At 36.3% G+C, this 15,542-nt stretch overlaps 1 pseudogene; it reads left to right on the forward strand.

The window, feature by feature from the left end:
- The window catches only part of LOC130035512 (contactin-associated protein-like 3), a 177,719-nt pseudogene that overhangs the window by 56,003 nt on the left and 106,174 nt on the right, over positions 1-15,542 (forward strand).

Genomic DNA, 15,542 nt, shown 5'->3' on the forward strand with positions numbered 1-15,542 from the left:
TTATACTTTCATTTATTACAAAAGTGTATTTTATATCTTTTTAGTTGCAAAATATGAGAGTGGGGATATTAATTCTTATATATATATTGCTATGTATTAAAACTAGTTTAATACTAGTTTGACTGAGGTTGTTTTTATATTAGTGATCACAGTCACAGGTCACAGTCCTCCCGTTGTTCATCGATTTGCTCGAGCGGGCCCGGTAACGTCTCCATCATGAGACTTGTTGTTACTGTGTTTGGCATATCGAATACATCACGGGTAGCTTGCCAGGCTCTGCCGTGCGGGCGAGATACTCTCAGTAGCTTGCCGGGCTCTCCAAGAGGGGCAGAGGAATCGAACTCAGGGCAGCCATGTTGGCCGCTTGTAAGGCAAACGCCCTACCGCTGTGCTATCGCTCCTTTTAAATATAAATTGAATGCAAGCGACCCTGTCAAAAAGATAAGACAGTGTCAGAAAGTAGAGAAGAAATTGTCACATCACAGTAAAAAGACACCTAGTAGAATAGCTTTCATGTTTTCTTAAAGTACCATTCAGAATAGAAATGCTTTACAGATGACTGAAGATCATTTACTAAGAGCTCAGATGAGTTTTGTAAATCTAATGTAAATTCCTATGACACTTATTCTTAGCAAAAGTATATGGGAGTGTTTGCTCTATAGGAATTAAAATCAAAACTACTGATTTAAAATTGAACTCGTTTACATTGAATTTTAGTAATATCTTATCTTTTGTTAGTATGTAAAATGTATAGCATTTCAGTGAAACAATATTCACTGACCATAAAATATAAGAAAAGACTTTCCTTGTGAGAGATTGTCTTCAACGTCTTCCTATAATCACTGTGTTCACAGAATGAAAATAAACCAATACAAACATATGGACTTTCTGAGAAGATGCCTTTTCAGAGAAATGTCAGAAGAGGCAAAGAATTGAGTCCAAGTATTGTTCTTTTTAGTGCACAGAGAAAATTGACAGTGTAGTTTTTCACTGTGTTAAACAGACCAGAGATATTCTATTTGTGTGTTGACTTACACATTTCAACTAATTGATAAAATATATTATACTTCAGTAACATGTTAATGTTTTGTGTTGTAGAATCCGAGATGGTTAACTTTGATGGGAAAAGTTACTTATTGTATACATTTAAGCAGAAATACATGAGCTCAACAAAAGATGTGATTTCTTTGAAATTTAAGACCAGGCAAAATGATGGGATTCTGTTGTACAGAGAAGGACAAAATGGCAAATATATCACAGTCGAGTTAGTTAAAGGAAAACTTGTCTTATTTCTTAATTCAGGTAAATCTATGGGAAATATTTTGGGGAATTTAAATTAGTTAGATAAAATTTTATGTCTAATTTTTGACAAGTAAATTATTGATTTATCCTAAAACCAGGATACTACTGAAAGTGGAAGAAATAACCTATAAACTAGTATTATGGTCCAAGGGCATAAGCCAGGACTTTCTAGGTGCATGGATTATCCTATAACCGAGTGTGTATCTTGAAAAGGCAACAACAACGTATCTTGAATATGCTTTTATGAAAAAGGTTTTATAAACTTGATTATTATATAAAATGATTATTTTATATGTTCAACATGCTATCTACCATTATTGCAAAGAAAAAAATGATATGAATCATAATTATAAGGACAAATGAAATAGAATTACTCAAAATCTGAAGAAAATTGGCTTCATGACTAGAATAGTTTCAGCAGTTCACCAGTCCTTGGGACAGAAGGAAAGTGTAATTGTGAGAAGTGCTAAACCTCAATATTATGAACAGGATGGAATTGTTCATTTACCATTTCTCTCTTTTTAGGAGACTCTAACTCACCCTCCTCTGATGTCCAGGAGGTCCTCACCCTAGGGAGCCTGCTAGATGACCAGCACTGGCACTGTGTCCTTATTGAGCTCCTCTGCACTCATGTCAACTTCACTGCGGACAGACACACACATCACTTCCAGGCTAAGGGAGAGCCTGACTATTTGGATCTTGATTATGAGGTGTGAAAAATCACTTTCTAATATATTGGATGTACTTTTTAAATGTAAATATCAGGATTTATAAGAATATTAACATTTATTCTTTAAACATTCAATCTTATGGCACCATGCTCATCACCACAGATTCAGTATTCTCTCTACTTTCCCTTTTTACCTTCTAGAGATGGTGATGGATAGCAAAGAGATTTACTGTGATCATCTGATCATTTCTTATCATATGTCACCATTAAATCATGGTGTTAACCTGAGAATAATTTAATGTGATATTTCAATTATGCTTAATAAAATACATAATTACCTGCTAGAGAATGTACCACTGTGTGCAGAAAGTTTTTCTTATTCTATGACTAATATAATAGTTGAGACTAATATAATGTGAGATGTTTATTATTCCTTAATAAAATACATTATTACCTATTAGAAAATGTACCACTGTGTACAGAAAAAGTTTTTCTTACGAGTTGGGAATTACAGTGAAATATTTCTTGTGGTTGATGATACACAAGAATGTAGGGAATACATTTATATGCTATTGTGATGGATTGTCCCTTACTATTGTCACTCTCACATGGGATTAAGTGGTCATTACATCTAGGGAATAAGTAGATGAAACACTTTCGATATGACATCAACATTTTACAAAGTTTGGAACTTTCTTCTATATTACATCTAGTTTTAGGTTTTGAAGATACTTTGAGTTGTAAGGCAATCTTAAACAGATTAGCAACAGAGATAATTTGGAGAAGTAATTCTTTTGTGCCAAAATTTGATTTCTTTTAAATAATGCACCCATTTAGTTCAAATAACTCTTAGGTTACCCTGTTCCTAGATTATAAAACTTAGAAGGTTACGGAAGTAGAGAAAGCAAGGTACAGAAATAAGAAGAGGTGGACAGAAGGAAATAGGAGTTGGGGACTCCTTGGACATAGTGGTGGTGTGGAGCTCTGTTTTATCTATATATCTGAACCACAGAGTCAACAAGAACCAGTGAAAGTATGAGGTACAAACTGCAACAACCAATTTTGCCCGTCAAAGTTGCAGGCTCAGTGTTGAAAAGGAAACTGGGGAGAAATTAACATTTGTGAAGTGATTGGTGTTGGAACACTGTATGTCTGAAACTCAAATATGTGTAACTTTGTAATTTATTGTGACTTAATTTTAAAAAAATATTATCTCATGTAATTTTTAAAGACCTAATGCAAATTTCAGTACATTGCCAAATCCACTCTTAAAATCAGCAATTCCACAATGCAGCTAACAATCTAGAACATTTCAAAAGTTATTTGGTATTAATGATTTCAGCATAATTATTAAATGTATATTATTCTAACTTAAATATTGGCAAAATCCAGTATTCTCAAATATGTCACTTGAAAGATTAATAAAGTAGGATGTAACTATGGTAGGTCACTTATTAGACTAATCCAGACTTATATGGAAATAAAGATAAATTATTATCCATCAATGAAAATTATAGTGCCATAGGAGAAGATAATTGTAAGAGTATTAAACATATTATTTAAATATGACAAATGGAGATATGTAAATCTGAATCATCTATAAATCTGATCATATACTTAACATAATCATTAATGCCAGATAAATTAGATGATTTTCCTGTTCCTCAGAAATATTTTAGGCAGATAAGAAACTCATTAAATAGTGTTATTTATGTCATTTTTCTTCTTTCTAAGATAAGCTTTGGAGGGATCCCCGAGCATAGAAAATCAATGGTGTTACCACGTAAAAACTTTAATGGCTGTCTTGAAAATCCCTATTATAATGAAGTAGATGTCATTGAATTATCCAAGAGAAAAAGCCCACAAATCCTCATCATGGTAAGAAAAATCTATATATGAGTTCAAGAGAAAAGGAAACACAATTTTTTTTATTGATTTGCTTTTTAAAATATACTTCTTCTAGAAGCTGGGAAGGTACAAGTTATAAATAAATTTTTTGTTAATGTTTGGTTTCTGTTATGTATATAAAGACAAATTCATAATTTCATAACATTGTTAAATTATCATCATTGAAAGACGATAATGTAGTGTCTATTTTCTTTTTTTTAGGTGAAGCACTTTTTGCTGTTTTATTTTACTTTTTTAAAAATTGAATCACTGTGAGATACAGTTACAAAGTTTTCATATTTGAGTTTCAGTCATAAAATGATTGAACACCCATCCCTCCACTAGTGCACATTTTCGACCAGCAATGTCCTCAGTATCCCAAGCACACACATCCCAGACCTTCCCCTGCCTCTATGGCAGACAATTTTCCCCATAATCTCTCTCTACTTTGGGGCATTATGGTTTTCAATATAGCTAATGAGAGGCTATCATGTTTGGTCCTTTATCTACTTTCAGTACACATCTCCTATCGCGTTCGATCTCTCCAACCACCATAGAATTAGTGATCCCTTCTCTATTCCGGCTACATTCTCCCCCATCTAATGAGGCAGGCTTCCAACTATGGAGCAATATTCATGACCCTAGTGTCCACTGTCCTTGGATATCAGATTCATATTCTGTTATTTTGTATTCCACAAATTAGTGCTGTCATTCTAAGCCTGTCTCTCTCTTTCTGACTCATTTCTTTTAACATGATACTATCCATGACCATCCACATATAAGCACGTTTCATGACTTCATTTCTCTTAACAGCTGCATAGTATTCCATTGTGTAGATGTACCAAAGTTTCTTTAACCTGTTATCTGTTCTCCTGCACTCAGGTTGTTTCCAGATCTGGCTATTATGAACATTGCTGCAATGAATATACATGTGCAGATGTCATTTCTACTGTGCTTTTTTGCACCCTAGCGATATATTCCCAGAAAGATGTTGAGGGGTCATATGGAAGCTCAATTTCTACTTTTTGAAGGAATACCATATTGTTCTCCAACAAGGTTGACCAGTCAACCTTCCCACCAACAATAAAAGAGAGTTCTTTTCTCGCACATCCACGCCAGCACTGGTTGTTCTTGGTTCTTTTTGTTGTAATCCAGTCTTTGTGGTGTGAGATGATATCTATAGTTGTTTAGATTTGCATCTCCCTGATGATTAGTGATGTAGAGTATTTTTCATATGTCTTTTGGCCATTTGTACTTGTCTTGAGGGAGCTTCTGTTAATTTCTTCTCCCCAGTTTTTGATGGAGTTGGAAGAGTTTTTCTTCTACAATTCAACTAGTGACTTGTATATCCTGGGTATTAACAACCTATTAGATGGGTATTGGGTAAATATTCTCTCTCATTCCTTGGGTTCTCTCTGTATTTTGGTCATTGTTTATTTTGAGGTGCAGAAACTTCTTAGTATAATGAAATTCCATTTGTTTATGTTTGTTTCCACTTGCTTGTTCGGTGGTGTTTTATCCTTAAAGAAGCTTTTAGCTTCATTGTTATGGAGCTACATTTTCCTCCAGGTACCTTATGGAGTTGAGTCTGATATTGAAGTCTTTAATCCTCTTTGATATGACTTTTGTGCCTGGTGTTAGACAGAGGTCAGAGTTCCTTTTTTTTTCCAGATAGATATCCAGTTTTCCCAGCTCCACTTGTTGAAGAGGCTTTCCTTGTTCCACTTCATATTTCTTGCTCCTTTATTAAAGATTAAGTGATCGTATATTTGAGAGTCTGTAACAGAATATTCAGCTCTGTTCCATAGGTCTGAAGGTCTGTTTCTTTTTCAATACCATACTGTTTTAATTACTACTGCTTTCCACTCGGCCATCCTGACATTCATCTTTCAAACAACAAATGGTTTTAGATAATATTTCAGTTGTTCAGATAGTAAAAGAAACTGATGTTGTTCCCAAGATATTAATTAACCTGTGTAAGGTTGCACAGAAAATGTGGAATTTCAAATCGAGGCTTTCTGACTGAATTGTGTGCTCTTCTAACTAACTGTACTACATTGCTTTCTAAATCATTTTAGGCTTTCGAAGTTTAAAATAAAATAAATCCCAGTTATCTTTTGTTAGAAAACAGTATCTGAATTGCCTGGGAAAATGATAATTTTTATAATGTTTTTAAATTTTGTTAATGCTTTGTTATAAACGAACACGTCATTTTATCATTGTGACAAAATTAGCTAACCTATTTTTCTCATGCAATGTGGGGGACAAGGGTGAAGATTTTTGGGGATTAAATATCTCAATTTGCCATTCAGTTTCCAGTTGGATGTGTATTCCAAAACTACTTCCTGTGGTTTATGCTAGATTTTGTGTTGTTTGTAGCACTGTTTCAAAATTTGTCTTGTACATACCCTGGGGTGAAAGACAAATTATGGTTTTTTTTTATAATTACTGAAACAAAAACAAATTACAACTGTAGCTTTTGCTAGGATTTTCAGCCCCTGTTATTAGAATTTAGAAGATTTCTTTTTATCATTTAGTTTCTAAGAGAATTGCCCAGTCATTTAATAAGTCACATTAGCAAATTCTGAATGAATTAGATATCTGCTTTTGGTGTTGATGGTAAATTTTTAAAAGGGGTAAGTTTTGCTTTCCAGTTTTAAATAACAGTATACAATTCACAATGGTCTTGATCATTTAGGGCTGGAGCGATAGCACAGCAGTAGAGCGTTCGCCTTACAAGTGGCGAACATGGCTGACCTGAGTTCGATTCCTCCGCCCCTCTTGGAGAGCCCGGCAAGCTACCGAGAGTATTCGATATGCCAAACACAGTAACAACAAAGTCTCCAATGGAGACATTACTGGGCCCGCTCGAGCAAATCGACGATCAACGGGAGGGCCTGTAGCCCTTTAAATATTCAAACTAGTACAGCCTATTTCTTTAATTTGATTTGCATTAATTGCCCTTTATCACGTACTTGATTCTAATCAAACACAAAATTTTCTTGTTTGGATTTCGGGAATTGGTTTGGACCACACCTAGCTGTATTCAGGGCTTCCTCCTGGTGGTGCTCAGGAGACTATAGGTGTTAGCTACAGATGGAACCTCGTTGGCTGCTTGCAAGGCAAGTGCCCTATCTACTGTATTTTCTCTGGCCCTAAAGACAAAATACTTTTTATCTAAAAAAACTTTTAACACTGAGCCCAGCAAGCTACTGAGAGTATCCTGCCCACACGACAAATCCTGGCAAACTCCCAGGGGCATATTTGATATGCCAAAAACAGTAACAACAAGTCTCACAAGTTGTTGCTAGATGTTACTTGTGCCCGCTGGAGCAAATCAATGAACAACGAGAGGACAGTGCCACAGTGCTACAGTGCATGATAGCTTGACCTCTTCCTTTGCTATCTGTATGAGCTTGATATCTTTCTCTTGGTTATCTGCTATGGCCAGGACTTCCAGTACTATATTGAATAGGAATGGTGAGAGTGGGCAACCTTGCCTCGTGCTCGGTCTTTGAGGGAAGGCTTTTAGTTTCTCCCCATCGAAAATGATGTTTGCTGTGGGTTTGTGGTATATGGTTTTGACTATATTGAGGAAAGTTCCTTCAATGCCCATTTTACTGGGAGATTTTATCCCAAATGAGAGCTCTATCTTGTCAAATGCTTTCTTCGCAGCTATTGATATGGTCACATGGTTTTTACCCTTTATTTTATTGATATGATGGATTACATTGATTCACTTGTGAATATTAAACCATCATTACATCCCTGGGATGAATCCTGCTTGGTCATAGAGTATGAAATTTTTTGGTGAATTGTTGGATTTTTTTTGTTGAGGATCTTTGTGTCTATGTTTATCAGGGATATTGGCCTGTGGTTCTCTTTCTTTGTGGTATCTCTGTCTGCTTTTGGTATCAGGGTGATGTTTGCTTCATAGAAACTGTTTGGAAGTGTTTATAATTGTACAATTTCCTTAAAAAGCTTTAAAATGATTGGGATTATGTCCTCTTTAAAGATTTGGAAAAATTCACCAGTGAATCCACCTGGGCCAGGACTTCTGTTTTTGGGGAGAAATTTTTTATTACCGTTTCAATTTCCTAGATGGTGATAGGTCCGTTTAGATAGTCCAGGTATTATTGGTTCAGTCTCAGAAGGCTATAGGAATCCAGGAGTTTATCCATTTCCTCAAGGATTTCTTGTTTCATGGTATGAAGATTCTCAACGTAATCTCTGATGATCCTTTGAATTTCTGTAGTTTCTGTTGTGATATCCCCTTTTCATTTCTGGTTCTATTTATTCAGTTTTTCTCTCTCCCTTTTTTGTGAGTCTTGCTACAGATTTATAGATCTTGTTTATTTTCTCAGAGAACCAGCTCTTATTTTCATTGATCTTTTGGATTGTTTTTTGGACATCCAACTCACTAATTTCTGCTCTAAGTTTTATTATTTCCTTACTCCTGCTTTGGGCTCTTTTTGTTGGTCATTCTCCAAGCTCTTAAGCTGTGAGGTTAGGTTACTTAGGTGGGTTCTCTCTTCCTTCCTGAGGAATCCTTGTAGAGCTATAAAATGTCCTCTTTATACACCTTTTTCTGTATCCTATAAGTTCTGGTAACTCGTGTCTTCATTTTCCTTCATTTCCAGGAATCTTTTGATTTTCTCTTTGATTTTCTTTCTAAGGAACTCATTCTTCAGCAGTGAGCAGCTTAATTTCCAGGTGTTTGATTTTATTTTCTGTTTATGTGTTTTATTCCCTTATATTTTCAGTGCATCGTGGTCTTTGAAGATCACTGATTCAACCTCTATCTTCTTAGTTTTATGGAGGTATGTTTTTTGGCCCAGCTTGTGGTCAGTCTTAGTCCTATGCACACTTGAAATGAATGTGTATTCAGCTTTTTGAGGATGAAGTGTCTTGTATATATCTACTAAGTGAGCTCCTTTCTTTTATTTATTCATCAAATAAAGCATGTCCTTGTTAAGATTGAGTCTAGCTGACTATCAAGAGGTGAAAAATCAGTGTTGAAATCGCCACTAGTATTGTGTTGCAATCTGTGTCTTCCTTCAAGTCTGTGAGTAGTTCTTTTAAGTATTTCACTGGTCCCTCATTAGGAGCGTATACGTTCAGGAGTGTAAGTTGTTCCTGATGTGCAGATCTCTTGATCAATATGAAATGAACTTCTCTTTCTCTTGTGAACTTTCTTCAGTCTGAAATCAATATGGTCTGATACCAAAATGGCCAGCCCAGCTTTTATGAGAGAGGTGTTTGCCTGAAGAATTGTTTCCAGCCATTGACTTTGAATCTGTGTTTGCTCTGACTGTTCAAATGTGTTTCTTGCAGACAGCAGAATATTGAGTTCAATTTTTGATCCATCCCTTGCCACTCTGTGTCTTTTAATTGGTGCATTTAGCCCATTGATGTTAAGAGAGATTATTATTATCATGGGGTATTGTATCATCATTCTGCTGAATTTTGGTTTATTTGAGGGGTTTTTCTTGTCTTGTTCGTGCAACCATGGTTTAGAGTTTATGAAGTTCCTGAGTTGTGGTTTGTCTGTGAAACTGTGTGTTGTTCCTTCCACTATGAATGAGTCTAGCTGGGTAAAGTATTTTTGGTGAGGAATTTATTTAATTGAGTTTTTTCACTATATCCCATCAGTGTCTTAAGTCAGCTGTACATCTTAAGGATGCACTTTTATAAGCAATTTCTTGCTTTGATCTTGCTGCATTCAGAATTTTATGTCTGTTTAAGGTGTTTGTCATTCTGATCAGGATGTGTCTTGGAATATTTTTATTTGGATTTCATCTAGCTGGTACCCTTTGGGACTCCTGAATCTGGTTGCATGTGCTCTTCAGCTCTGGGAACATATTAGCAATGATGTCTTTGACAGTTTCTTTTTCATCAGGGTTTTCTTCCTGTCCTTGGGACTCTAATGATTCGTATGTTATTCCTCTTGGCTTCATTCCGATTTTCTCTTCACAGTTGTTGGTTCATTATGAGACTCTTTTCCATTTTCTACTGTTGTCTGGAGATTCTCTGATTCACCTTGAATCTCACTGATTCTGTTCCTTAGAACCTGTTAAAATATTCCAAACATGAGTGCAATCATTTACTTTTCTTAAGTTTTTAAATTTTATTTTCATCAGGTTGTTCATATTAATTGATTACATTCAATATTTCAACACCAATCCCACCACCATTACATCTTCCCACCATCATTATTTCAAATTTTCCCACCACTACTCAAGCCTGCCTGCCACAGGCAGATGCTAGGTAATTTATTTTCTATTGCTCATTATGAATATAATGAGAGGTCACACAGCTGCTTTTGCAGCTGCATTCTCCTGGAATTCTAAAACTGTAAATAACTGGGATCTGGAGACATCTATATAGGGACTAAATCCATTCTGAGATTCATTTGTGAGTCTCTGGGTGAAGGCAGTTGGTATACTTAACTGGGTCCTGGAAACAGTTTATAGGCATGACAGCCAAGGAATACAGGAAGAGAGACGAGGAGGGACTGACCGTCCCTTGTCACCATGTGGCCTGGAGTTTTCAGTCCCTGGTCCCATGTACGGGGGGTTTTATTTAAGAATTTTGTGCCCACCAGGGTTTCATTTGGAGTAAGCAGAGAGAAGGTACCTTCTCCGTCTGAGATGCCTGAGTCAAATCTGCTCGGTATGGGGTCCTGAGAAATCTTCGGTGAGCTACTGTCTTCTAATTGCTGAGTCTGAGTGTAATAATTTGATGTCTGTCTCTCTCCTTCTGACTCACTTCACTCAGCATGATACTGTTCATGTTCATCTATATATAAGCAAAGTTTATGACTTTGTTTTCCCTTATAGCTGCATAGTATTTCATTGTGTAGGTGTGCCATTGTTTCTTTATCCTGTCGTCTCTTCTTGGGCACTTGGGTTGTTTCCAGTTTCTTGCTATTCTGAGTAGAGCTATGAACATAGAAGTGCAGTTGGCATTTCTACTGTGTGCTTTTGGGCCCTTGGGATATATTCCCAGAAGTGGTATTGCTGGCATCATATGGAAGCTCTATTCTAGTTTTTTGAGGAATACCCATATTGTTTTCCATAAAGGTTCAGACAGTTGGCATTCCCACCAACAGTGAATGAGAGTCCCTTTCTCCCTGCATCCACTTTGGTCTTGTTCTTTTTGATGTGTGCCAGTCTCTGGCATTCCACAGATTTGTATTTTATTTTCTTATCAATGTGAACATTGATTATTATGTCTTATTATTTTGAATACCTTTCTGTTTACTTTTATAAGAACTTTCATATTAATTTATAGTTTTATGTAAGTAAACAACATTTTATCATTTTTAGTTAAAACATTTTTTGTATTAATTTTGTTTTAAAGATTTTATGGTGTGTTGGGTGCATAGATATTTTTGTTAGTCATCAGTTTATCTATGTACTTTCTTGTAGCTTTTTTCAGAATGTGACTAACACTTTAGACAATGTATCTGGCCTCATGAATCTTCCTGTAACATCTTATAATGGTTTTATTGTTTTTAAAATCTAAATCTGTATCATTTTATGTGATGTAAGCATTGATTTTAATTTTTATCTGATAAATTTCCATTTATTTATTTATTTGCTAGAGAAGTGAACCAAATCTTTTCCTCCACATAGTTGAATCATCATAACTTTCACTCCATCCTGACCATATGTGAACATCTCCGATGCTTTTGTTGACTATTTTTGTTCCATTGAAATATCTATGTCAATACCAATACTACATTGACCTGATTATAGTGATTTCAAAATATGCTCTGATGTCTAGAGTCTTGTTTTTCTTAACATAATATTTGTTGAGGATGAGGGGAAATTTGGGGACATATATGCTTCCCTGTGAAATTTATGAAAACATATCCAATAGCAGGTAAAAGTTCTTATAGCAAACTTAATTGGAATTGCATTCAGATTTTTCTCTTCAGACATTATGATTAATGAGATTTGTTCGTCGAACAATGAAAATAATCTAGACTATAAAGTGTTGTTTTTTAAATAGAATTGTGAAAAATTAAGAGCATTCCCAACTGATGGGTTAAACTTTTGGCCAGTAACACCTCTGGGTGAAGGCCTGTGAGAAGTTTTGAAGAGGTAAGTCTGCTTCTGGTTCATCTTGGTTAGCTGTACATTTTCCCTCAGATGTGCATAAATATTCCTCCCACTAAGAGTTGCTATCATCTGAGTGACAAGAATAGTTCCTGGATTTCAATTATACAATGATCAAATACCCATCCCTCCACCAGTGCCCGTTTTCCACCACCATGAAATCCAAGCACAAAAATTTGTAAGTCTACAACTGTACCTCATGGTGTTTCACTAATAAAAATTTTTAAAAAAGAAGGAAAGTGCAGAGTAAAAAAAAAGAATAGAAGAATAATTCCTGGAACTCATGATCCTGTTTCACTGATGAAAACATGTAACATCTCAAGGGAGAAAAGCTCTCCTCTATTGTATCTTTTACTCAGCCCAAAAACTTAGGGAGAAAGTTGCTATTGATCCCTTTGCTAACACTGAGAAATGAAGTTGGAAATTTCCTAAAACGTTGACCAAACTAGGTGCCAGAGGGAAAGTACCACAGACAGGTAAGGTGGTTGCCTTGCTGGATACCTGACCAAACCAGGTTCAATCTCCAGCACCTCATGTAGTCCCCCAAACCCCACATGGAGTAATTCCCAAAGCAGAGCCAGGAGTAAGCCCTGAGCATGCTGGGTGTTGCCCTAAAATAACAACAACAAACAAACATTGACCAATCCAGAGTAGAATGGTATGAAGGATTGTGAATGATTCTGTTTGTCTACTTGGAGAGGACTAATATTTAAAATACGTGTTTACTGAGATGTTTGCAAAAAAGATGAATCTTGGAAAACTGCTGCTACTGAAATGAAACTGTCATTCCTGTTCCTAACGGTGTCTTTTACTGTATCCACAGGGAAATGTGACTTTCTCCTGCCTGTGCCCATAACATTTTTGAGCCCCAGGAGTTACTTGGCTGTTCCAGGCACCCCAGGAAAGGATGAAATGTCTCTTGCTTTACAGTTTCGAACATGGAACCGAGCAGGACATGTATTTACTAGTGGGTTTCATCATGGGTCCGGAGACCTCAGTCTTTCTCTAAATGATGGAAAACTTCAGCTGAGTCTCTTCCATCTTGTACATCCACTGAGGAGTGTCACAGCAGGTAAAAATGTGCTCCCTAATAGGTGTGTGTTCAAAAGTGAGTGTGGGCACTCTCATCACGTACGTTAGGTGGCGATGAGCCACTTCCCCACCCCTACCTCTGACAGCGGCCAACAAACACATGAAGGAGGGAACTTTCGGGGCCGCCAAGCTGGTTGGTGATCAGTTGCCATTTATTTCAATCTCTGTCCTGCCATTTATTTCGTTCTACCCACGCGCCTATTCCAATCTAACTGAGTGCTCCATTCCAGTCTCAAGCTGCCCTTCTTTTCTCTCTCCTTCTTTCCCCTGTTAGTCTCCTGGCACTGGTCTCAGTGCCTTAGTCAAGAGCCCAGCCTCCAAAGGCTGGGAATACCAATCACACCTGGGTGAGATAGCACAATCAACATATGTAAAGCCCTTCCTTCAGGAAGCTCTTCTAAGACAAAGATCTCCTCCTGCTAGGAGATCAGCTCAAGGATGTGTTTCTCCTTTCCTTAGTCCATATACATTTAAACATTTAAAAGGTTATCTTAAATTTATGTCTTAATGATATTAGTCATTTTGTATAGACACAGTAAGAAATGTATTAAGCTTAAAAGATGGATCTCCTGGGGACATCTCGCTATAGATCCCAGACTACAGTCTTCAGGCCAGATTAGTCTGTCCTGAGGGTTTTAACTGCAGGGTCCTTGTCTAGTCACTTCTTTTTGGGTCATGACAGAATTCCTTCACAATCATGTTTTTAAATTTTAAGTTTTATGGCACTTATATACCCTGTCCTGTTTTGAAACCAGGGTTGCTAACAGCTTGCCCTGGGTCCATCCAGTCCCTTCATCAGGACCCTGCTTTGGGGTGCTAGGAACGAAAGGCAACCAGGGCTTAAGTTGAGTTAAATATTACAGATGTCTGGGAGTAAATGTTATTTGGACTCAATTATCTCCCAAGTTACAAAAGCACAGAATTAACTGTCTTCCTGTGTCAACACAGAAAGGACATTGCTGTAAAGTAAACCATGCAAAGGACATAAGGGAAAGAGAAAAGCAATATTTCACTTACAAATACAAAATCCAGAGTCCTTAGCAGGATCTGACCTTACAAGTCACAGGGTTTATTTTGGGGATATAGGTGATTAACAGATAGGGAAGCAGAGCACAGAGAAGAAGTTAAAGATTAACATAGAGGAATGAGAGTGCCTCAGGAGCACTGTGATGGGCGTAACCCAAAAAACCTAAACTCCTTGGCCAAGGGAGAAAGGATGAACCAATGTTATCCTACAAATAGGCATTTGATCTCTGACTGAGCCAAGGTTGGCATCTCTAAAATTAACAAACAATTGAATCCATTAACATTTATAATCACACCAAAAGAAGCTAAATTTTCTTTACCTGTGGTTTACATAACATTATGATGGAAGTTTAGCACAATTATTTTAAAAGTTCAGAAAATAATTTTATTTATAAGGTGAATGATAGTTGTGATATCTTTAAAATAATGAAATGCATTAGCTTAATCCTTGCTAGTTTTGAGAAGACACATTTTTAGCTGTCTTATGGAATTATACACACACATATTTTAAACAGTTTCAAGTCATAATTTTCTCTCTCTTGTCATAGCTGGGCTGGAAAGAGTAGGATATTTGCCTTGCACTCAGCCGACCGGAGTTCAATTCCTCCATCCCTCTCAGAGAGTTCTGCAAGCTACTGAGAGTATACCGCCCACACGGCAATGCCTGGAAAGCTACCCATGGCGAATTTGATATGCCAAACACAGTAACAACAAGTCTCACAATGGAGACGTTACTGGTGCCCGCTCGAGCAAATTGATGAACAACCGAAGATAGTGCTTCAGTGCTACAGTGCTTGTCAGAGCTGCTATTTCCCTTTGGGGGGCTGCTGGTTTTGGATGTTTTTTTGTAACTATGGGTGGATATTTGACTATTTTCCAAGGAGAATCCATTTGTGTGTAGAATAACTTCTAAAGTTATGACATTATTGAACTTTGGGGATTATCTTGCATTTTAAAACCCATTAATATGTAAATCTAGGCACACTCATGACATGTTATTTCACAAATGTTAAATGTGAAAGTAATATATTACGTGACCATTGTCATGGGTTTTATATTTAAATAGTAGAATTAAAATTTTTTTTATATATGGAAAAATCTGATAATGTAAAGTTCCTTTTAGACCCTAGGAATGGAATTGAGTTGACTGAGATTCACTAAGTTAAATCTTGGTTTGTGTAAATTCGAAATCCTCATGCAATATGATCTGAATACGATAGATTTTACTGGTTCTCATGGGTACACAACACCTATTCTCTCATTACATATCATATTAATGGAATTTTCTGAAAGCTGAGAGTGGAGCTTTGCACAAATGTGTTATTGTTCCAATTTTTAAGCATTTAAACTTCAACATTTGTTATTTTTTTATGAAAGAACCAAGGACAAATTTTTATTGATACTTGCTGATTACCTTTGCAGTTAAGTACATTTAAAGAAAA

Source organism: Sorex fumeus, unplaced genomic scaffold (assembly GCF_029834395.1).
Source record: "Sorex fumeus unplaced genomic scaffold, SorFum_2.1 ptg000063l, whole genome shotgun sequence".
In the NCBI taxonomy this organism is placed as follows: domain Eukaryota; kingdom Metazoa; phylum Chordata; class Mammalia; order Eulipotyphla; family Soricidae; genus Sorex; species Sorex fumeus.